At 38.3% G+C, this 26,407-nt stretch overlaps 1 protein-coding gene and 1 long non-coding RNA gene across 3 annotated transcripts in view; both read right to left on the bottom strand.

Moving 5' to 3' along the window:
* Positions 1 to 26,407, bottom strand: part of ADAMTSL1 (ADAMTS like 1) — a 393,783-nt gene that overhangs the window by 271,013 nt on the left and 96,363 nt on the right. The window lies entirely within an intron of this gene.
* On the bottom strand, positions 1,144 to 10,417 carry LOC113943207. Its single transcript, XR_003526233.1, has 3 exons — positions 10,407 to 10,417; positions 10,027 to 10,031; positions 1,144 to 1,349 (listed from the first exon to the last, which is right to left on the bottom strand). It is a non-coding gene; the product is annotated as an uncharacterized LOC113943207 (long non-coding RNA).

Below are 26,407 nucleotides of genomic sequence, written 5' to 3'. Positions count from 1 at the left end.
ACTAATCTTCATTATGGAGAGGTGTATTTGCTGTCTTTCTCCCTGGCTACATGAATGAGCACATGTAGACTATTTGATGAATAAAACATCTGACGACCTATAGAAGCTTTTCTCTAATACAACTGACCATAGAGTAAGTGCCATCAGGCACTAAAGACTGGTGGATTGCAAACATGGAGGGATTATCTGATAAAAAAAGCATATATGTTTTCAGGCACCCTTTTGTCTTTACAAATTTGGAACTCTTATTCTGGTTTTAACACAGTCTTCACAATGATATACACACTGGCCTCAGAGAGGCATGAGTATCCTCTGGTAGTTTTTCATTTGCTTTCCACACCCTGGTGTAACAAGTTCGTTTGGATACATGTCTGGAATAAAAACAAGTGCCAGAAACATTCAAACACACAAAATATCTTTTATTACAGTAAGAATAATAATGATAATAAACTTAGCAAAAAGAATTAAAAACTAAAAAAGGATACAAAATAACTACCTTATTGGGTAGCATTAAAACAAATACTACGAACAGCATTTAATACAGTATTAACTAGTGAAAAGGGGGTTAAAGGGATACCAAAAAAGGATCTTAACACAATACTATGGATAACTATTAACATGATATTGGTTAGTAAAAAGAGAAATTAAAGGGAAATACTGTGAACAACTTATTTATGTAACAATATTCAATAATAAAAGGGGAATTAAAGGAACACTAAAGGGATATTAAAAAGTTTGCTTTCTCGGTTGCTTCCTATCAACAAACTCTGCTTACCCACACAGACAGGCCAGGGCTGTCAGGATCTGCAGCAGCTGGTTGGTACCCATGCTTAGTGGGCATCCCCGTGGAGCAACACAGTCTCGGTGGTAGGATGAGTATCGCTCAGCTCAGCAGTGCTGACACCCCATTTTTATCAGTTCCACATTACACTATGTAGGGCCAGTACACAGTATAAGGTGATGCCTGAATGGCAGCCAAACACTGCCTAATCATTACCTAATGGCAACAGTCTGCGCATGCCCTACTGTAGGGCAAGGGGCCAGCGACCCCTGCCCACATAATCTTCCTCCCATCATCATCTTTCTCACCCCTATGTATGACCTCTACCATTGTGTTTCAAGGGTAGATGTATCTGTCTTGCAGCGTGTAGCAAAACCAAAGAAGAACTCAGCTCTGATAAGAGGGGATATCAGGCTGACTTGCTAAAAAGCACAATGGACCTTACAATTAGCTTGTGGCATGAAGTCACATTGTACCATACTCTAGCTGGTTTCACATCCTAATATGATTTCTTTCTCACGCCTCTATGCTCCACTGATCATCTAATTCAAAAGTACCCCCCTTACACCTGGCTAGTCCAACAGTCTTAAATACACCTGATTAGTACTGAAATATTGCTCCCCAGTGCCAGCGCCTCTGTTTCTTGGAATCTTATCTCTCTTACTCAAACTGCATTTGAAAGACTATACAGGCAATCTCAAAGTGAGTTGTGCAGATGGTCTGACCTCTCAGACCTGTGGCTGCCCTTTGATAAAGAACACATTTGACACTGATATTCTTGAAAGTCATGTATTTACAAGAGCATTGCCACTTTGATAATACAAGATAAGCAACATGTTCAAATAGGATAGTAAATAGTCCCAGGGAAAAAATCTTAGTCACAAAGTTACTAATAGCTTGACAAGGGCATAATGCCATAGATTTTGATATACCACATATCATTCTTATTATTGAAGTACTTTCCTAATCTTTAGTAAAGTTTATCATTGAACATCACAATGTAAGTGTTCAACAGAGTATAAGACAAAAAAGAAGACTCCTTAAAGTTGTAATGGGCACAAATACTCCACTGGTTACAGGGCTGCACTGAGTTTCAGAATAAAGTCCTTGCCTTTACAGAGGTACACCTGATCAGCAAAGAACAGTGATGTACTTTCAGTTACTTTCCATACACACATTAAAAGCTTAGTACAAAGTAATACAGACTAACAATGTACTGCAAACACTGTGCAGGTGTTTGATAAATCAGGAGCCAAGAGCACCCATTATTAGAAAAAAAATGCTTTTGAAGTCATATAATACACCTATGCAGTTATCTTCTCATTTTTTCCTTATGTATAAAACCAGTAACACAGCTCTGATACTAAGAGAAGGAACAAAAAGTGGGACAACATTTTAAATATTCACTGCATGTAAGGCCTTCAAAACAGATGTCAATGTAACGAAGTTGAAAACTCATGTTATCTTTGTTCCAGATTCTACAGTTAAAAAGAATTTTTTATTTTAAAATACCAATTCAGCTACAGGAATACTAAGAAAATTTCAGAGTAAATCAGTAAATCAAACAATTTGTTGAAATAGGCAGTGTAAAAAACTGACTAGAGAACTATTACAAACTTCCTCCAAAAGGAAGGTAACTGATTCAACTAAGCCCTTTAGTTCTTTGAAACAGAATTTCCTTAGTAAAAGTAAATATAGCAGTAAATTCTTTATCTTACTGTCTGTCAGTTCAAGGCGCTTTTTTCTTCTTTGAGAATAAGCAAATGATATGTGACACCATTAATCAAAGTGAGATCTGTATGTTCAAAGCAGACTTTCTTATACAGTTTTAACTCTTCACTATAAAATAACATTATGCTGAAATAGCATCATTAATTTTTTTCCTGATCTCAACATTCTTAACCTATTATCTTAACATTTTCAAAGTGCTGTTAGCATTAACAGCAATATGTATCCTAAACCAAGTAATTTACAAGTTTCTTAGCTTAGGTCATAGGTACAGAAAAAGCATTAAGCTTAGAATATACCAGCCAGTCCCTTGTTTAGAAGGAAATGCAGAATGAATAATGACTTTTTATACATATATGTAAAATTTTTGACAATACCTTCCAGCTCACTTAGACAATTCGTAATGGTTCCTCGCTAGAGATTAAGTGGGCTAAAGTTACTAAGAATTAGGGCTATGCATTACCACATTTCTTTGTACGTTTAAAGGAGTTATTGGTAGGCAAACTGCATCCCAGCTCTGTATCTCTCTCTCTGGTTGCTGCCTTTTTTCTGTTTTTATTCACTGCTAGTTTGATAGCAGTCCTAGTCACAGACCAATCTTCATCCATTTTTCTTCTTTTAAATTATTCACTGCTGATAAAAGGGTAGAATTGGTGACCTTGCTATCTTGATAACAGAAGTCTCTGTACTCTCCAATGGTGAAACATAAATTGCATATAACAGTTTTTATCAACATACCATTCTTTTTCTTGACCCCTTCAGTAGTCTTTGCTTCTGTGTCTACTGAGTGTCTCAGTAAGTTTTCATTTATCATGGTAGTTTATTACAAGAGTACATGGTATATATGTGAATATCTGGATACGGTACATGAATATTTTCTACTTGTTAGAATAAGAAAGGCACTGGTAAGGAAATAAATTAAACTAGACCCAAATGATAGGAAATATCCAAGAGTGCTGCTGCTACACAGATTTTTTTGCCAGAGTTCATTAAGGTCAACTAAGTCAGATAATGAAATATGACAGTCTCTGGTATTATCTAACTGTGTCACCCTTAGTAGACTGAGAAAAGTCTATTCCCTTTTATTCAACATAGGAATATGTAAGGAAAAAAAACCCTCAACCAACAAACATAACCCAAAAAACAAACAGCCATTACATAAGCATTCAAAAGAGAAACAGAAGTAAATTATTCTGACTGATGTAATATATAAATATTCTAAACTATTTGCTCAATTCCTAAGATAACCAGATTTGAGACAATTGTGAGAGATTTAATTTCTTTGTCCAGGAATCAATTTGCTGAAGTGAAATAGTTTCGCAGTATTACAAGAAACAGTGTTGACTGATTGTAATTGCAGACATTCCTTCGGTTGTAGCTGTTTGAATATCTCAGTCTTGAAAATCAAGATTACTTTAGGAAACATAGTTGGAGTTAAAATAAAGCAGGCTACTTGTGCTGGATATGTAGTGAGCTACACAAGACCAGAATATATCTATCTGTTCTGGATTGCTTTCATTTAACAGAAAAGTCTCATTGCAGTCTGACTGACAATTTATTTCAAGCAGAGCAGAAAGCCCAAAGAGAAAATTATCAGACTCTGTTGTTCTCACCTCACCTCAAATATTTTCTATCTGTTGCTTGAGAAGATGACTTAGCTTTTGGGAGATTTAGAGTATGGGGGATGAGAGTCAGGACTCTGGTCTCACATGACCAGTTTTGATGTTGGCCAAGTCCTGCCTTCCCTGATCCATCATTGTTGACATGTGCACTTTATTAGGGAAAAATTGTATGCAAATTAGCATCAAAATCTTGAAAGAACCAATAATTTAATATATTAAGAAATATTAATGTAACATATTAAGAAATACCCAGCACTGTTTAGCTTTCATTTTCCACTATGGTGTACAGTCACTTGCTAGAACTAGAATGTTAAAGTAGCTTGGCTTTACTTGATTTATGACAGCTTCTAAATATTATTTAAACAGCATTTCACATTTAATAAGAAACATATTCTATTTCCTTATAACATAAGAATAATAAAAAGATAAAAGATCTTAAATAGAACAGCAGAATCTCTCAATTTTACCTACACACAGTATGGTAAACAATGAGTTGAAAATAGGTAGAGCTGAGAGAGGAAAAAAACTGAAGAGTATTTTAGCAGTGAAGTAAACCCACAACCAATGACTTTAGGAGACAAGAGCTAGGTGGACAAGCAAAGCATTACAGTTTTAAATATACGATATTTGGCTTCATATCCCGAGTAAGAGGACTGGCATGCATTCAAAAAGACTCGTCTGGCATGCCTGTGCCTCTGAGAGAGACCACACTGCCTGATGGAAACAACCACAAGAACCTCAGTGAGAGCACAGCTTTCCAAAGGCAACAAGAAAGCAACCAGACTAGCAATTAGACCGTGCCAGTGCTTGGCCTTGGCAAAGAGAAGGCAGGCATCTGAAATGTATCATCTATCCACTGTAGAAATGGGCTCAGTGACCAGCAGATGGTACAAAGTAAAGAAGCCATCAGGGAACAGAGAGGAAGCATTTGAGTATGGATAACCTCTTCCCCTAGCACCAATACAACAAATATGACAGAGGGTTTGCACGTACCACTACATCTTGAAAATAATATTTTTACAGTGTTCATTGAAAGCTAAGACAGCTGTGCAAAACATTGCTGCTTATGAAACGTAAAACACAGTATGGATTTTTGTCTGTTCAGTCTGCATCCTGAAAGCTATTTTGTCACACATGTAAATCCTCTTGTCATCTCATTTTTTGCCAAACAACTCACATTTTAAGCATTTTCTCTTGTGCCATCTGATAAACTGCGCTGCAGATACCTCTGGAGCCTACAGATACTGTGGCTTCCATAAACATCTGTTTTAAAATACTGCTTTCCCCATTTCAGTGTGAATTTTCTTACTCTTCTGTTGGCTTGTTGTTTTAATCCAGTAATTTAAGAAAATAAAATTAACAACTGTTTGTGAAAGAAAGTTAAGAAAAACCAAGAGCTTCTGTATCTTAACTTTGCTGGAAACTTAACTGGTCTGCTTTTACTTATTTTTCCATATCAAAGTACATAGGAATGTCAATTTCTTGGATAGTACAGAAATTAGATTGCCATATTAGCAGGTTTGAGTTTAAATAACAAAGTAATTTTTTCTAGCTTCTGTGTTTCAGAAGACGTTCTAAAATAGATGATGTATAGCACAGTCTTATCAAGACTAAAGTAAAACACATCACCGCCAGCAACAAGAAACTTCTGTTAAATTCAATTACAGAGTTTTCCTAGAATGTTCTCATAGAAAAAAAATTATGAACTATGGTCTGGATAAGTGGACAGTGAGGTGAACTGAAAACTACTAAATTGGTGAGGGTTGTGATCAGCACCACCAAGTCCAGTGGGGGGACAGGATGCATAGCAGTACCCCAGGGGTGAATACTAGGGCCAACAATATTCACTGTGTTCCTGTATGATCTAGATGGTAAGCCAGAGTGCACACTCAGCAACTTTGCATGTGATACAGACTTGGAGAAGTGGTAGACCAGATAGATTTGTTGCCATCCAGAAAGACCTGAGAGGCTGAAGTGACAGGACAACTGGAACTTCTAGAAGTTTAACAAAACATAAGTGGCAAGCCATTCTCCTGTTGAGGAATAAGGACAAGCACCAGCACACGCTTGAGGCTGACTGGCTGGAGAGTGCCTTGTCAGAAAATATTCTGGGGATTTGAACTGCTCGTGAACAATCAAAGTGCTCCAGTGGAAAGAATCCAAACAGCCTCCTGGGCTGCATTAGGAAGTGCATTGCCAGAGGCCAAGTGAAGTGATCCTTCCCCTCCACTCAGCACTGGTGAGACCCATCTGGCTACTGTGTCAGCATTGGGCTTCCCAGTACAGGAGAAACACAGACGTAATGGACAGCACAACTTGGCAAAGGGCCCTGAAAATGATGAAGGGCTTGGACCATCTGTCATAAAAGGAGAGGGTGAAACTGCAGGGAGTCTTTGACCTCAAGAAGAGAAGGCTCAGAGGGACTTCACCAGTGTTTGCTAATATCATACAGGGAAGAGGACAGAGGAAATTCCATGTAAATGTAGGGGCAAAGAAACCCCAAAACACTTCTACCGTGCATGTGATCAAACATTGGCACAAGTTGCCCAGGGAGATGGTGAAGTCTCTCTCCTTGAAGATACTGAGCTGCCTACCAGATTCAGCCACTGTGTGGCTTTTTCCCTGTGTGAACGTGATGTAGACCCATCAATAAACATAGTGCTGACATTTTTTCTGAGTGATGCTGAATGAAATAATTGTGCAACGCTTATTTTCTACTACATCCAACTTTTGTGGATATCACCAGTTACCACCAGGGCACGCACCATCTAGAGGCATCCAGGTACAGAGCTGTTAACAGAGGTTCAATGTAGTTTTCATCTTTCATTAAATAAGCATGGAATTCTGGTGAATATGACGTATCTTGTCCCATGATGACTACTGCAGAATGAGGCATTCTCAATCTTTTCTAGAAAAAGCTGAAACATCAGTGGGAACAGGGCTGCAAGAGAAAGTTGCAGTATATTCCACAGGTAGGCAAATAAACTTTATGAAGACTGCAATCTGTACAGTTTATGTATTTGTTGTTGCCTTATAGCAGTAGTATTTATATACATATTTCCAGTCTGTACTTTACTGGGCAAATTTTTAACCACGTGATATCTTTGTGAACAACCCTCATTCTAAACTATATGCTTACTATCTGATTTTTCCACTTCATCCTTTACAGTGTCATCCTTTCTTCCCAAGATGCCATTAGTTTCTTCAAAGATGGATCTTTTGTTGGCTTTAGAAGATGAACAGAACTGGAACACACATCATGCTAAAGTTTTCCTTATTTCACTATTTTTTTATTTCAAGTCACTACTTAAGATGCCTTGAACTTAAGATGCCTTGAAGAAACTCAATTATCAGTTAGTAAATCCAGACTCCTTGAGCAGAAAACTAAAAATGAGTCCACCCCAAAATGCTGAATATCTAGTCAGACACTAGTCACCTCTGAAGCTGCCAAGAAATCGCTCTTCCCTCTGGCCAGTTATTGGCTGGTAAGATTACCACCTTCTTTACTCTCCAGCCTGCCATATGCAGCAGTTTGACAAGCATACCTGTAGTACAGAATGCCTTCCAGAGGCTTTGTTTCCTTTAGGTGGAAGTTCCATACTCATCACTGCGAAACTTTGTGGGAGAGATGAAACACAAGAGCAGAAGACTGGAGCTGTACGGTCATCAGACTGGGCCTCAGTACCTTACTAAATCATTCCTTGGTACAAACACACAATTTTTCCTTTTTAAAACTGACATAGAATGTGGATGTCAGTTTGAAATTCTGAGTTAATCACATTAATGGTTATTTAAGTTCAGAGTGGCGAGACATATTTAATTTAGTTAGAGAATTCCAAGTCAGATGTAAGCTGGAAAACCTATATGTAATGTGTGATTCGCTATCAGTTTTAGAATCAGGGCCAGGATTTCCTGAATGGGTAGTAATGCAGAAGACAGTAAGAATGCTCTGATGATCAACTCTTACATATGAGTACAACAACATTCCCTTTTCAGAGAGGTGGTAAATTCAAAACCAAGAATGGTTCTGTAGAACAAAACCTGACTCACCCTGGGCAATGCTAAAACTCTATGAGGTACTATTAGTTATGGATTGTGATTAATGTAAAGAATATCCAAATAGGGAAAATATGTGCCTTTTTGAGCTCTAGTAGATAAATAGGAAACAAAAAATATGTGCTGCTTCTACAAAAACGTATACAATACCAAACCTTCACACTATATTCCTCTACTATAGTTTATCTCACCTGACTAATTCTGTTAGTCAGAGGCTTATGCATTTACTTCAATGACTCTTGGAGATGTGCAAAACAAAATAACAATTTGTCCATGCTATTTTTAAGAAATAGATATTGTCACATTACTTCTGACAAAATTCTTCAGTATATTTTTCTCACACAATTTAACATAAGTACTTAATGCACATGAGGGATAATATCTTTTTTAGTTAACTGAAGATTTTTTAAGACAGCTACGACCACTCGTCAGTCGATCCCCCACAAGCTGACACATATTTTCATGGAGCTGATTATGTGTAAGTTTTAGTTATTGATGAAAAAAGTTTTTTTTCATGGTCTGTTTAATCATTTGTTTTAAGGTGAATTTAGATTGGTGATTCCAATTTCAAATACCTCCTCTATCATTATATACAGGCAATTTTGGATTTCTAGTGTGAGCACATACCTTTCATCATGTTATACCAGAGCTCTATTCTGCCTTTTTTTTGTATGCTGAATATCTTCATCACTACCATGACCCTGTGGCACAGCTGAAAGCAAGGATGATTTTCCTCACTCTGAGCTAGCCAGATGTTATGTATCAGATCCAAATGTTTACATGACTGTACTTTATATTATCTTTTTTTTTTTACTCAGTGATGACCTTGCAGAGACCCTAAATCAGCATAAGTGCAGCAGCATGTGTGTGGGTCTATGCATGTGTGCATGCAAAAGAGAGACTGCACACAAAAAATATGAAAGAGCACCCCCTAGTGTCCAGTTCGATCAGCCACACCAAAAACATTAAAAAACCAGAAATATTAAAGTTATCAAATTCAAAGCCTCTGAAAACAGACTTCCTTTAAAATCAATGACAGAATAGAAAAAATAGTAGAAAAGCACAAACATTTCCACTACCCATACTAGATCTACATAAGACACAAAGAATACTGCTGTTGTCCATAAAATGTTAAGAAAACATAATTAGACTATATAAAGGCCAGTAGTGTTAAAAATGTAAAAGATTCGTAAAGGAGATCAATGATTGTGAAGTTTCTTCTCTTACGATTTAGGCTAACATCAAAGAAAACTTCTCTCAGAGAAGCTCCACCCATTTGTGAACTACCCAAAGGGGATGGTAGAAAACCAAATCTTAGCAGCATGAACATCAGTTTTAAGTATGTTCTTGAGTCAGTCAGCAGAATTCTTCAGCATCTTTAGGCCACTGAAGTAAAATATGCAGTAGGAAATGGAAACAGAACTAGGAGGAAATGAAGGGGCCTGAGTAAGTGTTGTGAAGCCTAAAGAAGTTGTTCTGATTTTTCCATCATGCCACTCAGATTGGTCCCAGTCTGAAGAGCAGCAAGCTGTTGCAACCCAAACATGACAAGTAACCTACAGATGGACATGAAAATGTCTATCTCTTTGCCAAGCTCAACAAAATACATCAGCTAAGAAGAGCAACAGAGGGACTGGAAGAACACATCAGGGAGAGAATACATCATCCCATTAAACACTTTCCCATATGATTATGTCCAGGAGGCACACTTGGTGTCTTACTATGTAGGAAATGGTTTTGCAAGCTTTCAATTCAAAGAGCTAATATTTGTTCTGCTGTAGCTTTCAGCTAAAATGGAGGCAGAAAAAACAACAGATAATAACAACCAAGCTCAGAAACAGTTCCTCTTGGTTGATAGTTCTTGTATTTATTTAGGTTTTATTGTTTAGGGTTTTTTCATACAAAATACAACATTCGCTGTTCTTGGAAGTAACAAATCAAGATTAGGGAAAATTTTATTCTCTTACTACACTTACAATTTCCCCTATTATTTGTCTTGATCACCTGTGACTTCTGAAAAACATTATTTTTGCTTAACAACAGCTAGCAGCACAATGCAGTTCTGCAATGTGCATTGCCTTTGAAAGTTAATGCAATACCAACCTATAGCATAATCCCAAGATAATGAGAATACTCTTTCCTTATTTCAGATGACCTAAACCAATACATAATTCTGAGTTTCAATATGCCTCAAAATATAATTGCTGAGATTGCTAAACAACAGAACTAACCCTTTTCATCAAATTCTGTAAGGCCTTATTCATCAAAAAGGTTATTTCTTGATAAAATGCTAATGATTAGGCTTTATTTCCTACGAATATTTATCTAATTTAGGATGCAAAATCAAATACATAGACGTAAAAAAATTTCAATTCTGAGGAGAAATGGGGTCAAATTTAATATCTTGTATTTCTGGGAACTATGTGGTACATGTGATCCTTCACTCCCATCTCCTTCAAACTGTATGTCTTGAAATGTAAGCTCAAAGAAATAAATCAACAATATTGCAGACATACAAATCAGTTTTTATTTATTTCTTTCAAAATTTAAACTTGACAAATAAAAAATATGAAATGAAGGATGAAACTGCCAAAATGACCAAAACTAATTAAGCTAACAGGTGCAATTTACTCCATGGACCACGATTTTTTGTTCCTGGCCTAGATAAAAACCCAGATAATTTACTCTCAGACTCAAAATGAGATACTGAGAAACGAAAGACATACTCAACCAGGAGGTATGTAGCAGCTCTGCTTTAAAAGCAATGCTCTACTGTAATTTTTTTTTCATCCTAAAGACTACTAATCTTGTAACTGGTCTCTAGGTAGGTTGAAGAACTTTCATTAAAAATTTATAGTATGAGACTATTATATAGTCTCATACAGGTATATATTGTGATCAGTTCTGAACCTAATTGATATGATATGGGATATGGGCTCTAAACTTCAAGTTCAGCAAATTGTCTCAATAATTCAATCAGAAATGCAAATATGATTTGTCTCTCCAGAACCTTCAACTCAGTGATATGGTTAATTACATTTTTGATGGAAAAAGGTTGTGTTGTGTCTCCAGCTATTACAGAGAATAAAGTGCTGTTGTAGAAAATCTTTTTATTTCCAAGAGTTCAGTTAGATGTTGATGCTCAGAGAAAGAGATTACAATCTGAAAAATATGCAGAATTACTTTTCCTATTTCAAGGCAGCAGAAGATCCTTCTATATTTAAAGATTCTTTTAATAAGAATCAAAGTATTTGTTGGCAGCAGAGTTCACAAACTTTACTAATGCTAGACTTTGTCAAACGTGTTTTGACCTGTTGATCTTCCCCCCCCTTGACAAACTATTAAATAAACAGAAAATTTCCTAAAACTTCAGATTAAACCTTTCAATTTATTTTGTTCCTTATAAAATTACTCATTTTGATTTGATGTAGAAAAACCAGAGAAAATGTGATGAAAGTTGTAACCGCCAAATAGCTGAAAGACCTTCCCACATTTCCCATGAACACCAAGGAGTAGGAGCTCAAGTTACAGCAAATAGCTAAGGGTCCTCAAGGAACCATCATAACTTGTACCTGTACACTAAGGTTTTCAAAGATGGATATAAGGTTATATATGTAAAGTATAAATCTATTTATTTATTTATAAAGTTATACCTGTAAACCTGCATCATGTGACCAGATTTTCAGATGGGATGACTATTCATTATCCGCCTATGTCTTCACTTTGCTCTTGTGTGGGGTTTTTTTTAATCTTTCATGGACAAAACTTTCAATCTATTTGCTATCCTTTGAAACCAGAAATAATTATGAACATGCCTTGCTGCCTTACAATTCAGGCAGGTAACATATCTAAAATGAGACAGCTCAACATACCTTATCCATTAATTCTTCAGTAGTTAAATGACTTATACTCTAGATATAAAGACCTATAAATGCAGTATACTTCTACCTATGCATCTTTCTTTTAACTGAAAATGTACAGACCAGTAGATTTTGTCTACTGGAATCCTTTGAGCCCTCTGTAATCTTATTTAATTAGTCTAAAAAAAGAAAAAAAAAGTGTGAAATATAGTGTAATAGTTATTTTAGAACCTTCAGTTACCAGGATTTCTAGATATTAACATCTGGCTAGTACTAGTGTAATGAACAAGTGCTATAGAAGCTTCAAGGAAGAAAAACAGTACATTTAAAATGTTTATTTCTCAAAATTAGAAAATAGTAGGAAAACAGAATTATATACATAGTATGAAATTGGAAGCACAGCTGAAAACAAAGAATACTGATGAAAGAACGCTGAAAACTGAGCTAGATAATACAGGTTTGCCCTTTTCACATGCAGGATGTCTAACAGTATGTTCATACTCTTGGGCAGACAAAATTTATAGAGTATCTCTTAACAGAAGAGAAGTTGCACCCTCAAATTTGATTCTTTCAGGTTCTGCTGCTAAGATTTTGTCATGTGAAACTTGGATTTAGTGTAAAACATTTGGATTCTTATCTATTTTGAAGCAATATTCTCATTTTTCAGCCAGTTCTACCGTAAAATCTTCAGTGAAAGTCTTCCAATAGGACTGGTGTATACTGACCAGCAGAAGTTTCAAATTAAAGATAACCCCCCTTTTCTTCCAAGAAATCGAGTTTCTCAATCTTGCAGACTGTACTGTATCCTCTTTCCCACTCCAGTGCCTGAAAATTTTGGCAAGTAAATTATAAATGCTTACTTTACAAGAACTAAATTCACAAAGCAAACAAAAAATTTCCTTCCTTCATATGATCAAGATTCAGTTAGAAGGGCATGATAAAAGATACAGAAAATTGAGCAACTGTAAGTCCTAGAGTTTCATTATAGAACATAAAATGTACTAAAAGTGGAATTTTGCCTTTCCACAGGAAAAGTGATGTAATGTTCTAACTACCTTAAAAATTACAGGGTTTGAGCATAAGCTTATTTCAGTTAGCTAGCAGAATCCTATTCACAGCAGTCTTTGGATCAAGATAAAAGATAACATAATTTTCTAATCCTCAGATTATTTCCAAGGCACCTTCTAGGTAAAAGATTTCCTTGAAGCAGACTTATGGATAAAAAAATTATCCTGATTGAAATTCTTCCTGCTAAAACATAGACATTTCAGTCATAGGAGCACAACTCTTACAAAAGTGTTTTGTTTTACTGATAATATGTAAAATCATTATCTACTTATAAGAAGTTACATGTTATTTCTCACTGAACCTCTCTTAAGTATTATAACTTCCAAACACGGAGAAGATAAAAACTAATTTGACTACTATGAATTGCTTGACAACGGTCTACTTTTTAGTTAAACCATGGCACAAATTCAAAATTTATTCTGTAGCATATAAATTTACCTGGCACGTGATTTCTGCTGTTCTTAGATTGCTAAAATGGAATCAAATTTTAAGTCATCTGCAGAAACATTTTATAATACCACATTAGTATTCTAGAAGGAAACAAATACATTATAAAGAAACACAGATCACTTGGTATGTAAAAACTGCTGGTTTCCAAAACCTAGAGATTACACTACATAATGAGGAGGAGGGATTTCAGGGCCTGAAATAAATGTTGAACAGATGATAAAACAAAGAAAAGATCATAAAGATATGACATTAATATGTGACATTAAGATGTGACAAGAAATTAACAGTGTCAAACGTACGCTGAACAATAACTTGTGCTTTAAGGAAATAAATAACTACTCTAAAACAAAGGAAGAATTTTGTAATTTATGATTACCCATAACTACTTTGAATTTAAATCTGTATTGTGTCGGTTCACCACACTGCGTTCGAATGTGCGTGTGTGTTTCTTCACATCTGCTCTTACATATTACAGATCCTGGATACTTAATCTGCACTTAAAAGGTAATTTCCACAATTTTACCAGTGGTACCTTATTCTGCTTAAACCAGTGTTATGGGACCCTCTAGTGGAGGACCTTGTGATACGCATCGGTATAGCTAAGAATTTACCAGAGTACAAATTCTTCTGGTATCATTTCTCAGCATACAAATTCATGAAGAAAAGATCATAAATAGCTGAATTTTTAAAAAAGATTTCTTCAGGCTTTCAAAAACCAGGGGAGGGGAGGGGAAGGGAGGGAGAGAAACTTAATGTGGTTCAATAAGGGCAAGTGTACAGTCCTGCACCTGGGGAGGAATAACCCCGAGTACCAGTATAGGCTGGGGGTTAGCTACTAGAGAGCAGTTCTGCAGAGAAGGACTTGGAAATTTTGATGGATGACAAGGTGACCACGAGCCAGCAGTGAGCCCTTGCAGCCAGGAGGGACAATGGTATCTTGGGGTGCATCAGAAGAGTGTCATCAGCAGGCTGAGGGAGGGGATCTCCCCCTCTAGTTAGCTCTAGTGAGGCCACATCTGGAGTGCTGTGCTCACTTCTGGGCTTTTTAGTACAAGAAAGACAAGGTTTCTACTGGAGAGGGCTCAGCAGAGGGCCACAAAGATGATCAGGGGTCTAGAGCAACCCTCTTACAATGAGAGACTGAGGGAGCTTGGCCTGTTCAGTCTGGAAAAGAGAAGACTGAGAGAGGATCTCATTAATGCATATAAATATCTGAAAGACAGGTATCAAGAGGCTGGTGCCAGACTCTTTTCAGTGGTACCCAACAACAGGATGAGGAGCAATGGCCATAAACTAAGACAGAAGAAGTTCCACTGTAACATGAGGAAAAACTTCTGCCACTGAGGGTGGCAGAGCACTGGAACAGGCTGCCCAGGGAAGTAAAAGACTCTCCCTCTCTGGAGACATTCAAAACCCACCTGGATGCGATCCTATGTAACCTGCTGTAGGTGATCCTGCCTTGACAGTGAATTTGGATAGGATGATCTCCAGAGGTCCCTTCCAACCCATCAATGTTTCAGTGCCTGCCGGCACCATCTGCCGCCTGCCCCCGCCACCTCCTGCCACTCCACTACGAGCTGGAGCTGTGGCCTCGGGTGCAGCCAGGCCAAGTTTCAGTGCTTCCCCAGAGGGGAGTTATCACAAATGAGTCATTTGTGAAAGGAAAAAGAAACACTAACCTGCCTTGAAGGATTTGCGCCTTTCCTTGTCTTGTTTAACATCCAGCTTGTAGCCCGAGGTGACGGGTACGCACACCCTCAGCACCTGGGCAGCCACTCTGCACATTGTTAAGGAAGCATCCTGATGACTGATTGAACCATTAGGCCTAACTCACAGTCCAATTCCCTGACATCCAGAAGGCATATTCAGGTGGGGAGTGGGCTTCAGTGATGTTAACATAGTTTAAGCCCTTAACCATTTCAGTCTCTCATAAAGAAACATACATATAACGTATTATTTCCTTTCCAGCCTTTGTTACAAATTAAAGGTGGATGCAGTGACAGCATTTGCCACTCCATGTTGTTGAAGTACAGCACCATCATTTTTGTTCCAAACAAGTCACACGCATCCTTCAACCAGCATCAGAATAAATGCACAAAAACTCAAAATCCATATATGCCATGCCAGCTGCCACAGAGCTGCCAAGGAACTGACTTAGTGCTACAAAGCCCAAATGGCTTTGACCATTGCAGAGTATTCAAATAATGAGGGCTACATTATTTTGGTATACTCTTTCCATTTCCCCATCCTATTTTTTGCATAACATTCAATCCTTGGCATACAAGGAGCATCAGCCCATTTGCCTAACATGACCTATTCAAAAATAAACTGCAGATGACTGATTTTCTCTAGTAATTTCAGCAGATGGTAAAAAAAGATTCATATTGAATAGCATGAACTTTCTAAAACTGAACACAGCAGCAGCTGACTCCAAAAAGACTTAAGGAGTTCCCTTCTTTAGTTACAGTGACAAAAATTTCGAGAGCTAGAATCTGACGGTATTAGAAGCAAAATGCTTGCATAATTTTACAATGAAACTAGATCTTTAAACAAAAAACATCATTAATGACACAAAACCCTTCCCTTCTGCTTTTCCTTGACAGCCTCTCTTCTCTAGAATGTATTTTTTGTCAGTCTTTTCTGATTTTGTTCTCTCCGTGGACAGGGAAATAGCACAAGTGACACCGGGTCTCCAATGACTACGTGGATCACCTGCACAAACATTGTGTGATTTATATGGTTTTTGAATCTCAGATGCTTGTGTTTTTGTTTCTGTGCATTACTCTTTCCTCAAGACAGTGACCTTATTTACAACAACTTACAATCCAGAAAAGAAACAAACAGGCAGTAAGAATTGCTGACATTGATGTCACTACTTTGTATTAACTTGTGGGCTCATATTGTCTTCTCCTGCCTTCCCAACACATGAGACTCATCACTAGGTGCTCTATTAAAAAAAACCCAAACAATCAAACCACAAACAAAACCAAAAACAAAACACATAACCATCACCACTTCAATTATACGCTTCCTGTGTCATGAATTCTCACAAATGAGCAGTAATAGCTGAATTAGCTCAAAAACTTTCAAGAATAGCAATAGGTGCAAAATCTATATGGGAAGAATCATAGGTCAGATGTTTTGGATCAAGGATTCTTAATATCTCTGTTTCTTAAAATCTAAAAACCAGTCAATAATTTTGACTTTGTTTCTTTTACTGTAACCAAAACAACATGAAGCAACTCTTTTCTATGCTATTCACTACTGTGAAGAATTATTTTTTTTTAATTTTATAATGTAATCTTGATTTTTGTGCAGCATCAGTACTTTTGCAGTGGAGTTGCAAGAAAAATGCACTAGATGGCTCTATGGTGACATTTGTCTGCGGTAGAGTACCAATAACATGTTCAGAGTATATGTAATATCTTCATTCCATGCAAACATAACCAGAACATCCATTTTAAAACTCTGGATAAATACCTTTACCTTTTATTGTCTTAGGTTTAATACTAAGAGCAGGACTGAGAGTGTGTTGAAAAAATGGCACATAATAGTATCAAAATTTAGTATCTTTACTATGAAACAAAATCAAAATAAACCTTAGTCAAGATAGGACAGAATGGATATCTAGGAAAGGTTGTAATCATATTTTAGGATGTGATTCTTGACTTATTCCTTGGGTGCTACAAACCTGTAAGGGAATTGACTCTGAATTATGTACTATACTAAATGAGAATGATCCCTTATTTGTGTACAACCAGCAAATGGCTAATCAATTTTCCTTGAAATTACAGGCAGGTTTTTTTGAATCTTCATGTTCTTTCTCAGCCTTTCATACGAAGTTGAGCCTCTTAAAGCAGGAAGTGCTCCAGTCTTAACAAAAGCTTTTGGCCTAACAGGGGCTTTAGAATTCATTCAGCTTTTCATTTGGGAGTGAGGAATGAGAGAACTTTGGAGTTGTGTTTCTGCTTGTTTAAGCACTTGTTGCAATGCAGGAGGGACAAATGCAGCCTGACATACAGCGGATGTGGCAAGTCAGGGCTAAGCATACATCTCATGCTTTGCAGAGCTGCTGTAGGATGGGGATGAGACAGGTTCTTAGGTGATCTTGGAGGAATTGAGAGAGGGTGAACTCTAAGCTGCAGCCAAGAGTGAGAGCTGCTGGTGACACAGCAAGTTATTGTATAATGGGGCAAATGGAGGGCAAAGAGCCCTTTCCCAGTCAGACCATGACTTATAAATTTCTATTTCACTGGAAGTTTCAACTGAGTAAAAAGATTAGTTTGAGAAGTAAATGTTTCTAAGAAATCTTTGACTTTTTTACAGAGATGAAAACATTATACAGAAAGCTGCTCCATCTTTTTTTTAAAAATACTATCTAACCTGTTCATTACTTTTTTCAAGTTTTACAGAGAAACCTAGATACACATTGGTCATCAGGGCAAAAAGGTAGCAAATAGCAATAAATAAAATTTAGTAATTTTCACTTAATCAGTATTCAACTAATGAAAGTACAATAAAGAAATCAGAAAGACTGTTCGCATTCTAGATAACTACCAGTAATATAAATGTCACCCAGAATCTGACTCTACTGTCATTTTTGTAATAGCAAGTGATGCAGAAGTGTCATTTACTCACTAGTTTATGATTACTGAAAGAAAAGTCAGAGCTTTTTCCTAAGTCCTTCTTGTATGAAAGCATTATCCAAACTAAAAAAAAAAAATGAACTAAACCAGAGTATTACAATATTTCATATTATGCCAAACCACTACTGAAAGCAAATGGAATATTAAAAAAAAAAATAAAAATAAAGTACTTTAAGAATCAATTAAAAGAATCAGTACCTGCACAAAATTTCCAAGGTTTTACAGTACTTATATTACAACATAAATAAACCTAATAGAAAAAATATTTTAATGTTTACATATAAAATCATACTTCTATTTCAGAAAAAGTCTCCAGGTATAATGTGGCCAAAATGTATGCTTTCACTTGGCTTTCTCTGCAATTTTTCAATGAAAATTTAGAAACTGCCACACAAATGAAGCCTGTTGTCTCTTTCTTTCTGTATTTCAAACCATCAATAGTTCATTAAACCCTGTAAAACTGGGCTAGCCAAAATGGGGGAATCACAACATTGGAAAAGACTATAAGATGTCTTTCAGTCTTCACCTTTCTCACATGGAATAATCAGAATTTTAACACTTCTGACAGACCTTCAGGGTATCATATATTTGCTTGAGTTGGAAGGAACCTTAAAGATCATCTAGTTCCAAACCTCATCTAACATATTCATAAAGACATTCTGTGATACAGATTTCACAGATTTGTCAGATGTATCAAATACTTCTCGTCCTTATTGTAATAAATAATTTCCTTGATATGTAGCCTAGATCTTCATTGCTCTAATTTAAACCCACTAATTCTTGTCTTATGGACACAAAGTAAACACTACTCTCCCTGTTTCTACAGTAGTTGTTTACAAATTTGAAGTTCATGTACCCTTCCCTTTATGTTCTTATGAGCACACAGTCTGAGACTTGCTTAAGACACTGTAAGCATCAGTCAAATGTACTTTCCACTGGCGGGCAGTAAGAGATTTCTTTACACGTTCTCTACCATGCAGCCCGAGTGCCACTGTTTTCAGGGTGTTGCTTTATTCCAGTCACAGAGAGCACAGCAGAAATTTCCTATATAATATGTATATACTTAATTCTGACTATACTGTCCTGCTCTAATCACATCATACTCCATTCCAACAAATCTGTGTCCCGCAAGAGTACTTTTTCTTCTTTTTTTTCTGACAATGAAAAAGTGAGCAGAAGTAGTGGTGAAATAAGGAGAAAAAAGACGCCAGTATAATGCACCGCTACTGAAAGCAAACCTTTAATTAAACTCACTGAAGGATTTGTCTGAGATGGTAATGAAGTGACACAGAAAAAGGGCTTTTTAGCTCACTGTCAAATAGCTGGATAATGCTTCCCTGACTCAATAAGAGTACATTTGAATTTGTATGATTCACTTTAATCAGTGCAGCACTTGAGAAATAGGAAAAAGTAAGGGGATATAATGAGTTAATTACTTTTTCCCTCTCTTTCATTAATTTTAAGTTTTCTCAGATACACTTTTCAGATCTTTACAGAGACACAGAACTGCCACTAGCTCACTATCATTAAGCTTTTATTTTGAAATTAAAAATACGAATGAATTTCAGCTTTCTTATTATATTTGCTAATTCAGCTACTACACTGGATTTCTGAAACCATTGATTGAGTCATTCTGCCTAATGCTACTACGAGATACTCAGGGCAGTGCATATGTCCCATTAATTTTACTCTCTTGGACGACTAAAATCATTAAAATGCCAGGAGAGATGACAAACAGCAGTCTCTGAATGGGAAAAGGATCTATGTGGAAGTGTTACTTTTCCACAGACCCAGAAAACATCATATTCAGCTCCTACCACCATTACAACTAACAGGATCCCTCACACTGATTTAATTCAGTTAAACTAAACTACCTCTACAACTTCTCTTGAAGAAAAGCACCAAGATCAGTGTTTACAAAGCCATAGTGTGCTGTCTACTCTCTTATACGGTTCCGCACCATGGGTCATCTACCGCCACCACCTGCGACTCCTAGAACGCTTCCATCAACGCTGCCTCTGCACAGTCCTAAACATCCACTGGTCAGATTTTGTGACCAATACATCTGTTCTAGAGCAAGCAGCAATCACAAGTATTGAGGCCATGTTACTGAGAACACAGCTGCGATGGGCAGGGCACGTCTCAAGGATGAAGGACCATTGCCTCCCTAAGATCTTGCTTTATGGTGAACTTGCCACTGGCTGCCACATGAGAGGAGCCCCGAAGAAAAGATACAAGGATTCCCTGAAACAACATCTCAGCCTTGACCATATTGATCACCATAACAGGTCTACTCTGGCCTCCAATCGGGAGGCGTGGAGACACACCATCTATAACGCAGCTGTCTCCTTTGAGAACACACGCAGGATCACTCTCGAGGAGAAAAGGCAACGCAGAAAGAACCATGTCTTGCAGAATACACCATCTAAGGAATCTTTCTGTTGTGCCTTTTGCAATCAGATATGTCTGTCACGTATTGGCCTCATAAGCCACCAGTGTGCCTGTAACAAATGTGGATAGAGCCTTCCCAAATCTTCGTTCGTGAAGCCTAGCCATGAGAGACAATTTCTGACATGGAAAAAATGATGTTGCTAATGGTTGAGTCAGGCAATTGCTGGCGCGTGTCTGAATCCAACCACAAGGTTAGGGAGCAGATTATCATGAATGCGATCATATGGCACCCACAGAACAGCCAAGGAAAATTAGATCCAGATAGCATGGATTTAGGAGGGGCAGATCCTCCCTGAAAAATCTGATCTTCTTTTATGACCAGGTGAGCTGCCTGGTGGGGTGAGGGGAAGGCTGTGGGTATAGTCTACCAGAACTTCAGCAAAGCCTTTGAGACCGCCTCCCGTACCATACTGCTGGAAAAGCTGACAGGCCACAGCTTGGCTTGGCCAGATGCACTTTATGCTGGGCTAAGAACTGCCCCGGAGAATGGTGATGAACGGTGCTGCATCCAGCTGACATCTGGTCACTACTGGTATTCCCCAGGGATCAGTGTTGGGCCCAGTCCTGTTTAATATCTTTATGGATGATCTGGATGAGGGGATTGAGTCTACCATTAGCAAATTTGCAGATGACACCAAGCTGGGGGAGAGTGCCAATCTGCTGGAGGGTAGGAGGGCTCTGCAGAGGGACCTGACTAGGCTGGATCAGTGGGCTGAATCCAACAGCATGAGATTCAACAAGGCCAAGTGCCAGGTCCTGCACTTTGGCCACAACAACCCCATGCAGTGCTACAGGCTGGGGACAGAGTGGCTGGAGAGCAGCCAGGCAGAAAGGGACCTGGGGGTACTGACTGACAGCAGCTGAACATGAGCCAGCAGTGTGCCTAGGTGGCTAAGAAGGCCAATGGCATCCTGGTCTTTATCAGGAATAGTGTGGCCAGCAGGACCAGGGAAGTGATTCCTCCCCTGTACTCGGCACCTCGAGTACTGTGTCCAGTTCTGGGCCCCTCAATTTAGGAAGGATGTTGAGGTTCTGGAGCAGGTCCAGAGAAGGGAAACGAGGCTGGTGAATAATCTGGAGCACAAGTCCTATGAGAAGCAGCTGAGGAAGTTGGGGGTGTTTAGCCTGGAGAGGAGAAGGCTCAGGAGAGATCCCTCTACAGTACCTGAAAGGAGGTTGTAGCAAGGTATCAGTCTCTGTCCTGGGCTACACAAAGACTCTGGTATCCGCCTTTTCTATTCTCTTTTCTCCAAATATGCCTACTAATTTAAACTGCAGGGAGGGACTTAAGATAAGGGTGGTACTCTATTATCCTAGAAGAAGAATGTATCCACCAGTGTGAAAAGACTGAAAGGCTAATGACATTGAAGGCTTGCACATCTGCCATCTCAGGCTACGGGCTGGCTATTGTTTCTTTGTCCTTACAAAATGACTCACCTGTGATAACTCCCCTGGGGAGACATCAGGACAATTCCCTCACATGACCTGAAGATATTCATCTCTGCTGATGGACATAATGGATCCCCCCACACACCCCCCCTGTGTTTAGAAGGTGTCAAAGGCTCTAGAAATGTCCTGTGATTCAGTATTAATCATCCAGTGAAGAACTCCTCACCCCAGCGGAAGTACCAGAGGCATTCTCAGCTGCCCTGAGCCCAATAAAAGACCACACTCAGACTTCATTAGGGAGATCAAGGGCCTCCTTCTCTCACTCCACAGGACTTCTACCACCTGGCACTCGTCGGATCCAGAGTAGGACCAGAACTTCAACAGGAATGCGACTGCCACTTCGACAAAACTGCGATCGTTACCTCAACAGAACTGCAACCATCATCTGGACCAACAGGTTTCCTTTCCTTTTACTTTGGACCCAGGGGGGCCACATGATGCTTAGTACAGGGGTTGACAAACACCATTCCATTCTTGTCCCAGGGTGCTGGGTTATACATCTGTCTTTGGAGGTTAAAACCAGGTTTTCTCTGTATCATTGTATTTATTGTAAGCTTTTTAGTAAATTGTAACTCTGACCTCTAATCTCTCGAGTTCGGTTCATTTCTCCTACCAGTTTACTTTTAAACCAGCACATTCTCCCAGGCAGCTAGCAATAGGACAAGAGGGCAGAGCCTTAAGCTACACCAGGGGAGGTTTAGGTTGGACATTAGAAAGAAGTTCTTCACAGAAAGAGTGACTGGACATTGTAATGGGTTGCCCAGGGAGATGGTAGAGTCACCATCCCTGTAGGTGTTTAAGAAGAGACTGGATATGGCACTTAGTGCCATAGTCTAGTTGTATTAGGTCATAGGTTGGACTCGATGATCTCACAGGTCTTTTCCAAACTAGATGATTCTGTGATTCATTTTCTTTCATAATTGCAATGAGTGCAGAATACTCTATGAAGTCATAGAGGAGAGTCAACTGACAGGAGCAAGCTGGAATTCATGTCAGGAAAAAATGTATTCCCATTGTTTTGACAGATGCAGCAGAGAAGAAGGAAAAATTACATAAGAAGATAAAAAAGGAAATATCTGGGAGCAGAAGAGGACTGTTGGGGAGATAGTTTTCTGTACAATATTTTGTAGCTTTTCCATAGATCTTTTTCATATTTTGTCTGCCAGGAAAGAATAGTAAGTTCCCTTAAACACTTTTTCTGTCTCTTTGTTTCACTGCTACTTGAGAAGAAAATACTGCAGTTCTGCACTCAGTAACACAGAAATGTATGAAACGGCCCTGTGATGTCTGTGGGACTCAGGTAACACAGAAAACCTGTGAGTGAATGCTGTGTGGAGAAACAAGCATCAACCGAGCAAAACTGTGGGAACTAACCACTCTTTGAACAGGGTTGTAGGCAGTTAGACCACAGAGCCTTACCTCAAGGTTGCTTGGCAGGTGACCTGAACAGGTCTTGGGGAGGTCGGAATTATCAAATTCTGTCCAGATCAATCGCAAACATGATCTACAGATGTGATAGTGAGACTCTGCTCACTATACAAGAAAGGCAATCCAAATTGCCCCATTTCCTCCATCAAGGAACTCAGAAGGGATTTTTTGGGAAGATTCCTGCAGCATTTATCAAGTGCTGAATTCCCCCTCTGATGTTCAACACTTTCTAAAAATACCAGGTAGGTAAGGAAAAAAAGTTCTTATCTCTGCTTCTGGTATCTGAAGCTGTAGAGTTTTCCAAATGACCAGCTGTTACCCTGATAGGAATGGAGCAATCAAAGCAAAAGAGAAATAAATTCCCAAGCAACTCTTTAGAAGAAGAAAGGTAAAAGCTTTGGGCCAGTAGAATGGAAAAATAAGCAGTAAGGTGTTAATTCTTTCTCATTTGTGAGACGGTTTAGAGAAAATACCTGAAAGATCACACAGGCACTCTGCTAATAACACATGGAAGGTGCCAAGACAGGAGCAGAGTCATGCTATAACAACACCATATTCTGCCTAACAGCAACAGGAGAAGGATTCTATCCTAAATTTCTTTTATTGTCATAAATTAAATCTGGAGTTATTACAACAACTAATGAAAACTTACAGAAGCTCCCTGGGGCATTTTGAGGCCAGTTCTGTTCCTAGTTGGTGTCAAAAGCCTACTGATGTGCTAACCAGAAGAGAACACATCTGTAGCATTTTAATACACATTTCTCATAGAAATACGGAGAACAGCAAGTAAATGTAGCTGACAAATGCTTCCCTCTCCTTTTCCATCTTCTGCAAACAGATAGCAGCATATGCTGTAAATGTTATGAAAGAAGTGGAAAAATCAAGGCAGGCAAGTGTTAATAGGGCTACCTAGAGAGAACTGGCACTAAAAATCAATACATGCCACCAGATTTCCATGAATTTAAGAGAATTGCATATGCTGAAGGATGAGGTCAGATTTCACACTGAGTTCAGTTCCCAGTTCCCATCACTTCTGATAGGAAATAAAATTCTCTTTACCATTCAACATCCATACTGTATATTGCAGCACCAAAATAAAACCATCATGCTCTGTGCAAATCTTACTTCTTGGGGTAACAGTAATCCATGCTGCTCTCAGCAGAAAGTGAAAAACCTAGCAGAAAAGTACAAAACCCAAGAGCAAGTCTTGAATAACAATGAGGGAATATTCAAATGAACACCTGTAACATTGGGAGTGAGACCTAATAATAAAGCAGGACGCGACACCATATAATTTATATTCCCCATTTCAGCATGTCATCACCATGACACAGGATGCCCAAAGTTTCAGTGCATTCAGCTTTAGTTAGAATGGTGACACAGCCACAAATGCAGGGAACTGCTGATAGATGGGGAATGCAATTTAAGTATTTCTCACACATATATGTACAATCTCAGTCATGACAAAAATCTATTTGTTCAAAAACCAAAATCTCACTCCTGACTATGCCAAGGGATAGATTTAATGGGAGAAGAGGGAGGGAAAAATGTTTTGGAAGTTTTTCAACATTTACTCAGTGTCAGAAGACAGAAAAAGAGGGGAGAAAAGATAGAGAAGAAGAAAAAAAAAAGGCTTCCTTTCAGAGGAAGAAATACCTAAAGACATACTATAGTGTCAAAGCAAGATGAAGCCAACTTGTAGCTGCTGTATGCTTGGATTAATCATACAACAGGTAACCTGCAACTGCAAAAACGGAACTATTTCCTTCCAGTAGCTCTAGGGCCTGACTTGTCAGAAGCATATGCTGATGTTGCTAATGCTCAAAGCTAATGTATATGAACTGCAGTCATATTTGTGCCAAATCCCTTTACACTTCATGGTCTTTTTCCTTTGTCATGAAGAAATCACTGCAAATGTAAGCAATTACATTTGAGAAAATCCTGTAGATAAATTGCAGTAAGTATGGTATGATTCTGTTCTTCACTACTCAAAGAACACAAGAAATTTTCTTGCTATTAACCATTGACATTACCTCAATTTCTATTGCTTTAGTCTCCAGAACAGAATAATAAAAGTGGCCTATAGGCTGGTATTTCTTGATTCAATCTAGTGCTATGTGATAAAAAGCAGCAAAAAAACTCACCCGTTGGGAAAACAATTAGCATACAATCAGCAGACATCTTTTAGCAGAAAACTAATCCCTCCTCTTAAGAAAGAAGTATCTTTAATCTTTTTGTTTTCCTTTAAAGGTAATTCTAAGATAACTTCACAGTAACACGACTTGTAAAGTCTTATCAGTTTATCAAACTTGTCAAACGACTGGCCAATGGACTTTCACTGGAGAGGTATGAATAACTCTAACATACTACACTTTATGAGAGCAAGCCTCTTTTCCTGGTACTGGTGTTGGCACTTTCCTGCTGCTGCAATAACACCCCAGGCAAGACAAGAGTCTGCCCAGCACATCTGTTCCTTGGCTCAGGAGAACCCTGTGCTGGCCAGGGACAGCTCAGGACATAAGCTGCCAGTGCAGCATGGACAGTAGATCTCAGCAATCTACGCTTAGGTCAGTGCTGCCATGGCAGAGTTCATGCCCAATAGTCAAGCAGTATTCCTACAGCTGTCAGCCAGGACAGAGTAAATTTCACCTAGGGAAAATAAGATTTTTTTAGAAAAGAGGTATCACAACCAAACACTGTTACGAATAACTCAGTGAATGGGAAAGAAAGCAAGGCTACCACAATACCTACTTTACAACTTCCTTCATTGTGAATAAAATAAAGGCAAAATAGAAAATGTAGGATTGATTCAAGTCAGAAAAGGGTTAACTGCATTTCATTTCTCCATGCAAGAATCCACAGCAATAG

Source organism: Corapipo altera, unplaced genomic scaffold (assembly GCF_003945725.1).
Source record: "Corapipo altera isolate COAL_440 unplaced genomic scaffold, ASM394572v1 61411, whole genome shotgun sequence".
Lineage (NCBI taxonomy): Eukaryota > Metazoa > Chordata > Aves > Passeriformes > Pipridae > Corapipo > Corapipo altera.
Note: the sequence above shows the minus strand (reverse complement) of the source record. Positions and strands in the feature narration are given on the sequence as shown.